Below are 14988 nucleotides of genomic sequence, written 5' to 3' on the forward strand. Positions count from 1 at the left end.
AGGTCCTCTATACAGAAGAAATGGGCACTGGGTTTTATGTAAGTCTAGTAATTGATGGCGTACACGTTAGAGCCCTCTTAGACTCAGGGTGTTGACAGTCTGTCATACGGAGTCCTCTCGTCCAGCCCAAAGACATCCTTCCACAACAAACAGTCCCCATTGGGTGTGTGCATGGAGACGTGAAAGTGTATCCAAAAGCCCTCATAACGATTAGAATGCCCAATGGGAGGGAGCTACCTGCCATAGTAGGGGTCCTTCCTAGTTTACCCGAAAAGCTCATCCTAGGAATTGATCACCCAGAATTTATGCGATATTTCAGCCTCCAAATAGAACAATACAAAAAGAAGGTGACTCCTGTGTGCATCACCAAAGCTCCTTGGCAAGGAGATAGGAATTCCCACTATGCACAACAAAATGACCCTACTCTATGAATAGCATGGCAACAATACCCCACTACTTGTTGTTTTGTTTTTTGCACATTTTTTCACTGAAATTTTAACTTTCACGTCCTCTGGTAAGGGTGGGCCTTGGCGCGCCCACACCGCCGAGGTATACATCTATATGGTCCTGATGAAAGCCCAGTAAATCATACACATACGGGCAGAAACATGTCGACCCCACTGTAAGTGGAAACATCCAATATAATACTTTGTAGATTTCCAAACACATTTGGTTTTATCTATGCCGAGCTGACCACCGAATACATTTTTCTTCTGGTACAGCCTCTTGGCATTTTTAAATCACTACTTTTTCACATCACTGTCACAACAACCAGCTCCGCAGTAATCTGGCGTTGTAGCACACCAGGGAGGCATTCGGCTTCTCCTGGTGGGCCCGATGATGAAGCATGTCACCACCCAGGGTGGTGAGTGAGGGCTTCTAGATAATCCCTAATGATTTCCAGTGTGATGAAATTAGGTGATTTCCTCCATTCTCTATTCTAGTGCTTACACATTTATTCTGACACTCTTCTGTTGTTTAAACATATATTGACCCCGGAGGACTGAGAGTGTCCCTGTGTTTCCCTCTCTCTCTAATTGTTACTAGCATGGCAACAAGCCAGCCTTCATGTTACTACCTATGCGGCATTCCTAAAGGAAAAAGGCCTCCTGTATAGAAAAGAAACTCCACAAAGCCCTCCACAGCTTTTAGTACAACAAAAAGTTTCAGAGAACAGGTTGTTTTTTGCACATGCTCACCTCCTAGGGGGACACATAGGAGCTCTAAAATCCCGAGACGTTCTCCTACAACATTTCTATTGGCCAGGAATTCACGCTCACATAACCAAATATTGTCGCGAATGTGAGGTGTGCCAAAGGAAAAATCCTTATAAACCACCAGCGGCCCCTCTACAACCACTTCCAATCATTGGACAGCCTTTCGAGCGTATTGGCATGGATCTTATCGGTCCCCTACCTAAGTCACGCAAAGGCAACCAATACGCTTTAGTCATCATTAATTACGCAACTAGATATCCTGAGGCTTTCCCGTTGAGAACTTCCAATGCTGTAAACACCTGTGAGAAGTTGGTAGAGTTCTTTTACAGGGTAGGCTTTCCACATGAACTCCTCACGGATCAAGGTACTCCGTTTGTCTCCCGCTTGATGTGTCAAGTATGTAAAAGTTTGGACATAACCCAAATAACCTCGATTTATCATCCACAAACCGATGGGTTATGCGAGAGGTATAACGGTACGCTCAAACTTACCCTTAAAAAAATGATGAAGGCTGAGGGAACCAATTGAGACGCCCTCTTACCTTTGGCACTGTTTGTCATCCGATGCCAAAAGCAGAGCAGTCTGGGTTGCTCCCCGTTCGAGCTCTTGTATGGTCGACAACCCCGCACTCTCCTCGAGATGACCAAAGAGGCTTGGGAGAAGGAAACACCTGAGGAAACCCATTCTCTGCTTGAATACTCGAGGGGTTTGAGGGCAAGGTTGGCTAAGTTGCGGGAGTTTGCACATAGCAATCTAGAGAAAGCCCAGCAGAGGCAACAGACTTTCTATGACAAAGGAAAGAAATGGCGACATCTCCAAATACATGATTGGGTTTTGGTCTTACTACCTTCCGTAATTCCAAAAGGCAGGTTTGAGTGGAAAGGGCCCTATGAAATAATCGAGAAAATAGGACTCACCACATATAAGTTACTCCTATCCAAGACCAAAACACAAATATTCCATATCAACCTGTTAAAAAAAATGGTTAGGCCTTCCTCCCAGTTCGACTCTTATGGTAACCACAATAACGGACACAACTTTAGATTGTCTAGACATAAATCCTGAACTTTCCCAAGTAGAGAGAGAATCTCTAAAGCCCTTTCCTCCTTTTCAGAGCTCTTTTCCGACAAGCCATGACAGACCTCTTTAGTCGAACACTCCATTCCAGGGAAAGTTGTACGACAACTGTCATACAGGATTCCCGCCGCTCGTGGAGAAGCCGTAGAACAAGAAGTACGGAACATGTTAAACTCTGGAATTATAAGACCCTCCAAGAGCGAATGGTCCTCTCCCATAGTCCTCGTCCCGAAACCAGATGGTAGCATCCGGTTTTGTATCGACTTTAGGGCCGTAAATTCCATTTACACAATTTGACTCCTACCCTTTGTCCTGCGTGGATGAGCTGGTAGAACAGCTGGGAGAAGCGAAGTATATTACAACCTTGGATCTGACCAAAGGTTATTGGCAGGTACCACTCTCTCCCCAAAACCAACCTAAAACTGCCTTCTCCACCCCCTCCGGCCTCTATGAATTTACCGTGTTACCCTTCGGGTTACACGGAGCCCCTGCTACTTTCCAACGACTCATGGATCTCGTATTGAGGGAGCATCGAGGATATGCCGCTGCATACCTCAACGACATTATCATCTTTAGCTCCACCTGGGAACAACACCTGGTGCATTGTCAGAACGTTTTTCAAGCCCTCCAGAAAGCTGGGTTACATTTCAACTCAAAACAATCTAAGGTAGCATACAGGCAAGTTAGGTATCTGGGATATCTCTTAGGAAATGTTCTTCTCGAGCCCCAACAAGAGAAAGTCCAGGCCATTCTTAATACCGCCTTTCCTACCACTAAAAAAGCGGTTAGGGCCTTTTTGGGACTACTCGGATACTACCGAAGATTCATCCCTCACTATTCTCAGATAGCAGCACCCCTTACAGATTTACTCAAAAAAGGGGTTAAGGAAAAAGACCTTCTCTCCCCTTCTCTACTTGCGCTCCAGGCATTTTCAGACTTAAAAACATGTATCACCTCTGGTCCTGTGTTGGTATCTCCTGATTTTGGTCGCCCCTTCATCCTTCAAACAGACGCTTCTGACACAGGCCTAGGGGCTGTTCTTTCCCAGGAGGATCCGGACGGACAAGAACGTCCGGTGGCCTTTATCAGCAGAAAACTATTTCCCCGGGAAAAGAACTAATTAACCATTGAGGAAGAGTGTCTGCCAGTCAAGTGGGCAATAGATAAGTTGAAATATTATCTAGAGGGGGTACCCTTTCTTCTGTATACTGACCATGCCCCTCTCCAATGGTTGAGCTGTAACAAAGGGAACAACCCACTGGTTCTCAGATGGTTCCTCTCCCTACGACCCTATACCATCGAGGTCTGCCATCGAAAGGGGAGTTCCAATGCTGCCACAGATTTTCTCTCCCGCGTTCCTCAGTCCCCCAAACCGGTACAGTCCAGGGGAGGGATATGTCAGGAAACACCGCCTGACGACCTATGGAACAGAGAAGACGAGGAACCCTTACCCTTTTATGCCTCTCCTGTTTTTTTTTTTCACAGTTACCGTGGGACCCGATAGACCTGGATAGCAGCCGCCGCTTTCTTTCACCAACCTTCCTGTTTGCTGAGGACTTTGACTACGATCACGTGGCCGAGTCACATGAACCAATCAGGGACTCCGAGAGAGAGGAGAGGGATACTTCAGCAAGTAGGGGAAGAGGAGAGTCATAGTAGTAGAGGCAAGATGGCTGCCGTGGGGAAGGCTGTGTAGGCAGCTAGCTCCCTCGCTCCTGGCGTTTCATCGTGAAGGGAAGGAGAAACTTAGCTATTTTCCGTGTTTAATTATTCAAGAGCCGACTATGTGATTCTCTGCTAATTCTGCTGATTATCTTAACTAGCGGGCTCATTTTACCTGTCAGAGGAACACGCTGGTAGATTCCGGCCGGCTGCTGCCACTGCCACTGCTTGCAGAGGCTGCCCCGGGCCGGGCTGCTGAGAGACGGAGACAGAGCTGTGCGGAGCCTGAGAGGCGTTCACCATTTCCGCTTACTATTTTTGGAGTCGGATTCGGAGCACGGTAGCTGCAGAGAGACGACCGTTTCCTGGAGGACTCCAGTATTGGCGAGATTGTTTGGTGATTGACGCTGATTTTTCCAGTGTTCGACCAGTGCAGGACAGACAGAGCCTCGGAGGCAGAGCGCCCCAAACCGGTGGAGAGATAATCGCATCACGCTATACTAGCATATAACAATAACAAATTGCTACAAACTATCCCTGCGACAGGCGGAGTTCACGAATGTTACTAAATTTCTCCGAGTTCCGTCGGCGGTCCCCGCTGTGGCGTGCTACACTTTGTCTTTTTTGGGCACAGAGTAGCGTTTTTCCTGGCAGAGGGGGCTCACGGAAGAAAAAGAAGACGCCACTTCCACTCTCTATTGCTACACGTAGTAACAAGAAAAACGGCCCTGTGTCCAATTTGAAGGACGTGGGACAAGAGAACGAGGAGATCGAGATGGCAGAGGTAACACCACTGATTCCTGGTAAAACCGCTACAAAACAGGGTAAGAACTCTAACAAGGGGGCTGCTACTAAATCTAATGAAATACCTGGTATGAAAAGTTCTGCGCTACAAACATTACCAGACCTGTTCGAAAAGCATGCTGCAAAAAAGAAAATCACTGATAATGGTATTGATAATCAAAGTACCGATTTGACTGTAATACAATCCTCTAATCAACTATCTACAAGTGGTGATAATCAGAATATCGTTAATAATCCCTCAACTTCGATAACAACTCTGATACCGACTGATTCTCTGAGGAAGGGTATTATGGGAATTGCAGTTTCAGGTGGAGCTACTATCAACCGAGCATGCTCTCTCCCATCGTTATCATTATTATCAAATGATTTATTTAGTGATTTACGAAACGAAAAAGAAACTATTGCGCAGCAACATAATCAGGAGCTCCCTGAAAACTTTTACTCTTTGTCAGAACTCTCATCCGATGAAGCGACAGGTTTAAATAAAGACTGGGCAGACTTTAGTTGTGAGAGTCCATCCTCTGTCGGTGAGATTAGTTCAAGCCCTGATAATACCAATGCGGCTACTATCATTAAAAAGAAGCTGAAGAAGAAGAGATCTCTTCGTGCAGCGAGTAAAGAGACCATTCCCAAATCACCAAACGACGCGAACTCCCTATCTCCCAACCTAATATCTATCGCTTCTGTTGCTAATGATACTTCAGGGCCTAGCCATAATGTTATACCTGATCCAACTCTGCCACAAGATAATTATGAAGAGATCACATTGAAAACAATATTTGATACCATGATGAATCATAGGGCAGAAAGTAAGGCCGAGAATCAACGCACGCAAATGACATGTGCCAAAGTTAAAAATGCAGTACGTCGTGCAATTAAATTATGTTCAGAGACCGCTGACAGGGTCACTGAAGCAGAGGCCAGGATATCTGTATTGGAAGAAGAATGCATGACCCAAAGACAAGAAGTGGGAGATTTCAAAGCACAAAAGGATGACTTATCTGACAAGCTAGCCAGTTTGGAAAATCAGGCCCGCAGAAGCAACTTGCGCTTTTTGGGGATCCCTGAAAATAAAGAAGGAGGTGACCCGAGGAGGTTCATCATCAATTTATTAAACGATGCTTTTCCAGAAATCACTGACTGGGACTGGGCTCGGGAAATACAACGAGCACATAGATTCCCTTTCATAGCAAGGAAACCACGACAAGGTCAAGAAAATTATCCCAGGGCCATTTTGGTGTCATTTAATAACTTCCTTGCCCGTGAATCTATTTATGCAAATGCAAGACCAGATAAGAAAGCGGATGGTCTAGGCTGTCAGTTCTTTGTGCGACCAGACTATTGCCAAGCTACTGTGGCTCATCGATGGCAATTGAAGCAATTAATTCCTGATTTTCAGAAGAAGGAAGTAGCAGTATTTCTTCAAGGTCCTGCAAAACTAAAAACTATATTTAAAGGCCAAACAAAATATTTCATTTCTACAATTAAAGCCAAGGAGTACTTGGATTCTCTCTGAATGATTATGAAGAACTTTGATGTACAGTACGATAAATTCAGAACTTGCGTTCAGTAGAGATCTGGTATTAAGTAACGGGCTAACTGATGTCTGGAATAAATTCTATTATAATGCGTTTAGTAATTATACTGTTTAATAATTATTTAAATACAGGACTACTATGTTTTTCTTTTCTATACTTCTCTTATTTCTCTTCTGAACTTTCTCCTTCTCTTACTTCTCTCTTTTTCTTTTCCTTTTCTTTTTCCTAGTATAGACGCTAGGGGTTAGGGACACGGCATCCATACGTTTCAGGAACTGAAAGTTCCTGTGCCTCCTATAGTGGGGAGGGTGGGGGGAGGGGGTCTGGGAATAAGGGTAAGGGTGGGGGTGGGTAAGGGCAGCGGTTGGTGGTGGGGGTGTAAGGCAGAGGTGTCCAATACAGGGATGGATATAAGGTATTCAAATGATAATACAGAAGAGCAAATGTTAGTGATGATGGTCAATAATTTTTTTCTTACACTGTTTTTGATATGTATAAAAAGGTGAAAATATGTACTATTAATATTAATGGTCTCAATGACTTAAAGAAGATCGCTATGTTTCGTACAATGCTCCAAACTTTGAATATCGATTTGTTATGTATTCAAGAAACTCACATTTCATGGGATAAACGTTTTCTCTTGAATAATCTGGGATTAGAAGTTTTGATTACATCTAAACAAATGGGTATCAAGAGAGGCGTTGCAATCTGTATGCGAAAGGGAGTAGGGAAGTGTTTAAAAACATCATCTGATAAATGGGGCAGATGGGGGCTTGCTGAATTAAAAATTGGAAGCTGTAAATTTACTTTATGTTGTATGTATGGCCCCAATCTGGACGACGCAGAATTATTTAATTCTTTGAACACAGAGTTATCCACTTGGACACAACCGATAATAGTTTGTGGGGACCTTAATATTCATATGTCAGCCGATTGGAATATCAAATCAGGGAAGAGATATATGGGCCGTAAGATCAAAACCTATAAAGCACTCAGAGATCTGGTATTAAGTAACGGGCTAACTGATGTCTGGAATAAATTCTATTATAATGACCCTGGATATACTTTCTTCTCTATTCCCCATCGAAAATTTGTCCGTTTAGATTATTTTTTTGTATCTTCAGTTTTTCTGGAGAAAATCCGTTTTGAAATATTACCACAAGTCATTTCAGATCATAACCCTATAATTGCAGAGATTCCATTCCCTACTGATTGTCAAAACCCAAATAGATCCTGGTCATTCCAGAGAAACTTATTATTAGACGAAGAGTACCTCCAGTTTATGGCTACAATTATTAAAGATTATTTTCTAATAAACAATGATTCTGCCTCCCCACAGGTAGTCTGGGATTCTTTTAAATCCGTTGTACGGGGGGAGACAATCAGTTTCGCAAATTATAAGAGGCAAAAAAAACAAACAGATTTTAAGGACAGGCTAAACAAGGTCAGGCTGGCCGAGCTCGAACTATCTACTGCTTGTAAAAATAATGTTAGTATAGAGGATGCACAAACACGACTAACCATTGAACGTTCAGGTCTTCGTATACATATTGCTGATGAAGTAGCTGCAAAATTTAAACAATATAAAACTGAACGCTACGAACTTAGTGAACGTACAGGGAAAATTTTAGCACAGCGTTTACGTCAAAAATCCTCTTTTAATGAAATACAGTGTGTTAAAGACATAAATGGGGTCTCTCACGAAAGTAAGGAAGGAATATTAGAGGCATTTCATGGCTTTTACAAGATGCTGTATAACGATCATAATAATGAAGTTGATAAGACTCTCAATCCTATAAATTATTTACAAAATTCTAACCAACTTTCATTGTGTACAGATGATACTGATTTATTTGCTAGGCCAATAAGTTGGGAAGAGATTGAAAAGGCTATTTTGAGTCTTGCAGCCGGCAAAGCCATGGGGCCCGATCAGATCCCCCTTGAATTTTATCGGACATTTAGACATTTGCTGAAGACAGAATTGTTAAAAAATTTTAATGTAGCATTTCAAGATAAGTCTCCTGATTCTTGGTCCACTGCCATCATAGTTGTTTTTGTAAAAAAGAATAAGGATTCAAAGGAACTAGGCTCGTATCGTCCCATTTCTCTTATTACGGCAGACAGTAAGATTTATTCTAAAATCCTCGCAAATAGATTAAATGATGTTATGGCAGGTTTGGTTTCTCACACTCAACACGGGTTTATTAAACATAGGGATACTACAGATCACGTCAAACGTGTTATTGCACTGTTGGATTGGGCTCAAGCAAAGGAATCCCCAGTCGGAGTGATCCTACTCTATGCCGAAAAAGCGTTTGATAGAGTAGACTGGGGGTTCCTTTGGTCGGTATTAGAATGGAAGGGTTTCCCATCACAATTTATTAAAGCTGTACAGTCACTTTATTTTAATGCAAAGGGAGTAATAAGACTAGGTACGGATACTTCCAAACCATTCTCAATCACTAGGGGGACCAGACAAGGTTGCCCCTGTTCTCCACTTTTATTTGCACTTTATTTAGAACCTTATTTGAACAGACTAATCATAGAACCTGGCATCCCACCAGTCCGACTTCATGAAGTAGATTACAAAGTTTTAGCATATGCAGACGATGTGGCCATTGTAACCTCTGATTCTTCTACCGCTTTACCTAAAATAATTGAAGTTGCCAGTGAATTTGGTAGATTCTCTGGTTACAAATTGAATATTTCAAAAACCCAAATTATACATTCTAAAACTGGTACACCCACTGATATTCCACTAAACTCCACTGCTACATACCTCCAAATATCCAAAATAGATGACATTGTTGGACTAAACCTGGATCCTTTACTTTTATCCACTAATAGGACTCTAGAAAGGATAAATAATTTACATTTATCTTTATTCGGACGAACCAATGTCAGTAAGATGTTAATTTTTCCAAAATTCCTTGATTTTTTTCGTACTATTCCCCTATTCTTTTCTATGTCTCTTTTTAATAAAATAGATAGGATGTTGTCCAGATTCCTATGGGGGTATCGTCGCTCAAGAAGATCTCTAAAGTGGTGTACTCTTCCGCAAGGGCGTGCCGGGTTGGGATTTCCGAACTTTAGAATATACTATTGGGCTATTACTCTTAAAACAATTAAGGTTTTACTATTTCATGATCATGCTAACGAAACCTATATGGCACCATCTATTTTCGAAATGCTCATGGGTGACCATGTGCGCCAATCTTTATTGATATTTACGGAGCCGAGCTATTACAAAAAAACAAAATTTAAGGTTTTTCTCTCTGCTTTTTTGGTTTGGAGACAAATGAATAAAGCTTTACGGATAATTTCAAAATATAATTTTTACACACCTATTTGTTGCAATATTTCATTATCAGGGATTTCTCAAGGTATCCCCATCCATCGGCCTCGTCTGGGACAGATTCATTCAATTGGGCAACTGTATCAAAACGGGGTTTTAATGTCCTTCTCTGAACTCCAAGATACATTTGGTCTTTCTAGAAACGACTTCTTTAAATATCTACAAATCCGTAGCTTTTTGGTAAAAAAAAACCTCTTATACAGCGACGCAATGGAGACTAATGATGTCTTGGAGAGTGGTAGGAAGGATAGCCGCATTGGCACAGTTTATCAGTTAATGATTAATAGGTTGCATGATGATCTCGATCATCAAGCCCAGAAATGGGAAAGGAAACTGTGTATAGTAGGGATAGACTTGGCAAGGGCATTCGAGATTAGCAACACAACACTAATTAATAGCTCTCTTAAAAGTCAACACTACATGGCTTCTTTAGATCTTTACTATACACCGGCTAAACTGGTCAAATAGAAAGCTACGAAAGGCAGCAACTGTAGCCGTTGTGGAATTTTAGCAGCAGACTCATGTCACATGTTCTTTAGCTGCCCTAAACTTACTGTATATATAAACAAGATAGAAACATTTCTGACCAATTTGCTTAATGTTAATATCAAATTATGCCCTTCTGTGATTATCTTTGGTGTATATTTTCCATCCGAGAATTTATCTGTTGATCAAGAACATTTTCTTTTTATTGGAATGTCTATTTACCGTTTCTGTATTACTTCAAGATGGCTAGATGTCGATCCACCATCATTTGAGCAATGGTTAGGAAAGCTGTTAAACATTTATAGAATGGACAATGCAGTTTACAAATTGAAAGGACGGAGGAAGAAGATATTTGCTAGGAAGCTATGGTCTCCTATCGATAATTGGATTTAACTTAATAATGACCACATCTGTAAAGAGATATTTTATTTGTTATATGTTTTAATTTTTGTCATTGATTGTCATTGCCTAAATCCTGTCTGTTTCATCCTTGTATTCGTTATGCCTCTGCCATTGAAAAATAAAAAAAAATAAAAAAAAGGGGAAGAGGAGAGTGGCCGACGTCCGAGACCCGGGAGAATCCGGAAGCCTTGCGGGATTGGAGAGAAGACGACTTCGGGGAAGAGGACACCGACCAGACGGGAAATTGACCGCCCAGGAGATTGGAGCCGAGGAGTGGCCCTACGCCGAGCAGTCAAGAAGGGGCGTCGGACCCTATCCGGTACTACGACTCTGCCAGCCAAGCTCACCGGGGAGCGTGGCTCCCACAGGTAAGTTCCAGAGTGCGAGGCTGGTTCCGCAGGGGGGCTGCTAATACTGTCCCGCGTCCAGGGGAGGGAAGGGAAGAGTCTATCCCTGTTACACCGCAACACACCTGTAGGGACCTTCATTTTTCAGTCGTCTCACTCGGGGAAGTTGTATTGGTGACGGTTTGGGTGCTCTTCCTCACCCCCATTTCCTATAACCTTTTCGGACAAAAAGAGTCCAAATTGACCATTTGTCAATTTTCTTTTCTTTTATGTGGAACCTGACATCCGGAGTGGAGTCTTGTATACGAAACAACGGAAGCACAACCTTCCTTAAAGGACGAGTACCTGCAGAACAAGGACTGATACAAAGACGTATCTTGGTTCCGAACAGTTACTTTCTTTCGAAAATCCTTAAATAAAAACATTAAAAGCAGTGAAAACGAGTCCGCCTCTCAGTCCTAAGCGACAGTGTGCCCCAGGGCTCTTCTTTGAGTCTGGCTCTTTAATATTTGCATGACTGCCCTTATTTCACGTATTGCCTCATACAGGATTGGTACTACATCATATGCTGATGACACACACCTCATTTTGCCCTTAGATAAAAACTAATTTAAATCAGAACCTATTTGCAGACCTGCCTAGCTGACATTTTGTGAATGCAAGACAACCATCTTAAGTGTAACTCTGACAAAACGGAGGTACTCCGCTATGGCAAATCCAACTGTTTCTGACCCACAAAATGATGGCCAAATTGTGCTCCCCCAGCCGCTGTAATGGCTGCAAACAATTGTGGGGTCAAATTCGATACTGACCTATCTTTTCTTCACAAGCCTCAGCAGTCGCAGGCATGTGTTTTAATCTCTTAAAATCTCTGGAAGAATTCTATTACTTTCTGCCTTTGGCTGCCAGGAAAGCTGTAGCCTTGGCTGTCATTTCCTCGAGATTGGACTATTGTAATAGTCTTTATGCTGGCTGCACAAAATGCCTCCTTCATAAACTTCAGATGGTACAGAATACAGCAGCCAGCCTGGTATCACAACTTCTCAGGCGGAGTTCTGCATCAGCTACATTTAATAAGCTGCACTGGCTTCAAATTCATAAAAGGATCCTTTTTAAAATACTTCTTTCTGCTCGTTTATAGAGCTTTTAAACACACCTAAAATAAATACTTTAATTACAGGTTTTGCTTAAGAACATCCTCATAGAACTTTCTGAATCTGCCCTTGTTCTGTCTGAAATATCGAGGTGGAAAGGCATTCACAGTTGTAGGCTCCAAAGCATGGAACCTGCTTCTGAACAGAATGCGCTCCATTGTCTCTGAAGGAACCTTCAAAATTAGACCTTAAAAATGGGCTTGTTCGAGGTGCAGACTCACAATGTAGTTCGTTATTTTAACTCTACCCGCCTAATCTTAGGAACCTGTAGTAGTTTTGCATAATACCTGGATGCTCTCTTTTGAGTGACAGTAGGCACTCTAAATGTACTCATTATCATGTCAGTGTTTACTCTGCCAGTTCGACTTTGCCATCCAAACCATTGTCTAAGCCACCATACCTTTAAAAATAAATGTAAGTCTCCCCATAGGCCAGTGGTTCCCAAACTTTTTTGACCCTCGGCTCCCTTGACGCATTGGCTGTTGGCTGCGGCTCCCCATTATGTTACTTTTTTATTCGGGTGGGGGATGTAGGCCCAGCCTCAGCCCAGTACCTAGAAATGCATTTGGAGAAATGGGTAAAGTGTTCAGGACATCTAAGTCCCAATTCAAGCCCGTTCTTGCCGCAGCACCTGTGGTCCCGCCTAAGTGTGAGTGTATTCAGCCAGTGGCAGAAGGGAGCAGAGTTCCGCATATATGTTGCACTGGTTCTCGAGTTGCATAGCTGCCAAAGTTTCAGATTGGTTATGTGTGACATTTTCCTAATTTCTGAGTAATTATGAGTGACACGCAATGACTATGAGTGACACTTACTTTCTCCCCTGCAAAATCAAGCAATAAAGATGTGAAAATGGCCTTGGCCCTTGCCCCTCTCAACCATACACTCCCTGTATCAGACCTTGCAAGGCTCTAATTTTAACCTGCGCCAGACTTGCAATGTGCATATTTTAGTGCTTGCAGTCACATACAGAACATTGGAACAGTGGAATACAAATGTTGCTATCCACCCTGTGCTAGAAAGGACAAAATGTAGAGATTGTATTGACCATTCGAAAATGTAATGAGATTAATCCAAAAGGATGATTTTCTAATTTAGTTTTCCTAATTTGCCAGGTCAGCTATTCAACACTTAATTAAGTAGTGACACTCACAGGACCACGCGTGCCCCCTCAAAAACACTCATCCTCAGCAGTACGACCTCTTCTGAATAGTGGAATAAACAAGACACTGTCAAACCCCGACCCTAATAGAAGACGCACAGTTAATTTACACACTTCGCACATTACCTTTTCCACGTTCCCAAGACGTGCGTGGCACCCCTGGCAAGTTCTAACGGCGCACTGGGGCGTCGCGGCGCACAATTTGGGAAGGTAGGGAGTTGTATATTGTTAAGTGGGACGTATGGTTACATATGTCCTTGCAGCAAAATGCCTCAAATTGTCGTTTTGCTGTGGAACAGTTAGTAGATATATTGGCTAATGTAGGCTTGCTGGCTGACGCCCCAGCATGGATAATGTTTGAATGGGGCTACCTAACTGGGTACTGTAAGGTGGCAAATTAATTGTGGCATTCAACCCAACCTAATGCCCAGGTCGAATTTAATGTCACTATTAAGAGCAAGGCAACGTTTAGAAAATTGCCACTGTGCCCCAGTGGTCCAGTAGTTTCACACAGGCTATGACCCACAGACGGCTTTCTGCCCGCCTGGAGAGTCGTGTGAATGACTTCCAGGCTTAGGATCAAACGCAGCCTGCTGCAGGGTGAGGTGTTACCTCCACTTTTCAGAAAGCCACTCAGGTGTTAGCCCAAAAGGCAAGCTTCAAAGGAGAAGCCGCTGCTGATGAGTAAACGGTGATGACACTCCAGAGGGGCTGACTTTTGTTTCTGTAGACTAGCTATGGACAGGGCAAGAGACACTACCTGAAAGGGAAAACCCATCCCCAAACTGGTTTACCGTGTGGGCTTGTAGCCCACATGTAGCCAAAACTCTAGGGTGGGCTACCAAGCTCCTAACAGCTGAGGAAGGGTGCTGACATCTTGGGAGTGGGCAGAATAGTTAACTCTGGGATTGTTGGGTGCCACACATTGTCGGAAAGTCGTCACCAAAAGGGAGGTGTCCTGCCAGCCTACTGGCTAGTGACTGCATGGCCCCTTTGAGGCACTTTTCTGGAATAAATATGGCACCCACTGCACCCTGAACTTCAAATCACGCTGGAATTAGAAAGAGGACTGCCCTTTGAACTGCGCACCGTATGCTGGACTGCCCCTCCTGCACTCTGGGCTAGCGAAGTTTGGACTGTCCCTGTGGCTTCTAGCTCTGGGGGTAAGTTGATCCCTAGTTCAAACAAGTGACTTGAAGGATTATTCTGCAGATACCCTGAAACCAGCTCCAGGGACAAAAGAGCTGAAAAAGTCCAAATCGACAAGTTGCTATCCACTGGAGAAGATGTGGCACTAGCTGCTGCTAGGCGCCACAAGAGACCGATCCTTGATTGCCAAAAGTTGCACCTGAATCAGTTATATGTACCAAATGCCCATAAAATCTGTTTAAAAAAAACATGACGGAGATATAGAGGTGTGGGGTTTCCACAGAGGAGAGGGTGTAGGACCCGTCTTATAGACGATAAAGCAGGGAAAAGGCGTGCCCAGTTTCAGTTCAAATAAATAATTCAAGGTGTAGAAGGGAAACCTTCCTGCTCATGATTTGAGCATAATCCTAGGGATTGGATAGGATACAGAAGGATCTTCCGGCGTGCAACATCACTGTCAGTCGTTTACAAACATTTTTACTTATGAAAAATAAATTATGAAAAGAATCGGTCTGATTTATAATTTTCTATATTGTAAACGTACTGTTCCTATATTAAGTTAAATTGGAGAACTTTGTTTTCTGTTTTTTTGCTAGTATCCTTCCATGGAAACGTCTCCATATTTATTGGTTTGTTCA

At 42.9% G+C, this 14988-nt stretch overlaps 1 long non-coding RNA gene across 1 annotated transcript in view; it reads left to right on the forward strand.

Annotated features, from left to right (window-relative positions):
- Positions 1-14988, forward strand: part of LOC144821533 (uncharacterized) — a 58739-nt gene that overhangs the window by 31913 nt on the left and 11838 nt on the right. The window contains exon 2 of the long non-coding RNA XR_013608376.1: positions 10681-10909. This is a non-coding gene — a long non-coding RNA (uncharacterized LOC144821533). The remainder of the gene's footprint in view (positions 1-10680; positions 10910-14988) is intronic.

Source organism: Lissotriton helveticus, chromosome 2_2 (genome assembly GCF_964261635.1).
Source record: "Lissotriton helveticus chromosome 2_2, aLisHel1.1, whole genome shotgun sequence".
In the NCBI taxonomy this organism is placed as follows: domain Eukaryota; kingdom Metazoa; phylum Chordata; class Amphibia; order Caudata; family Salamandridae; genus Lissotriton; species Lissotriton helveticus.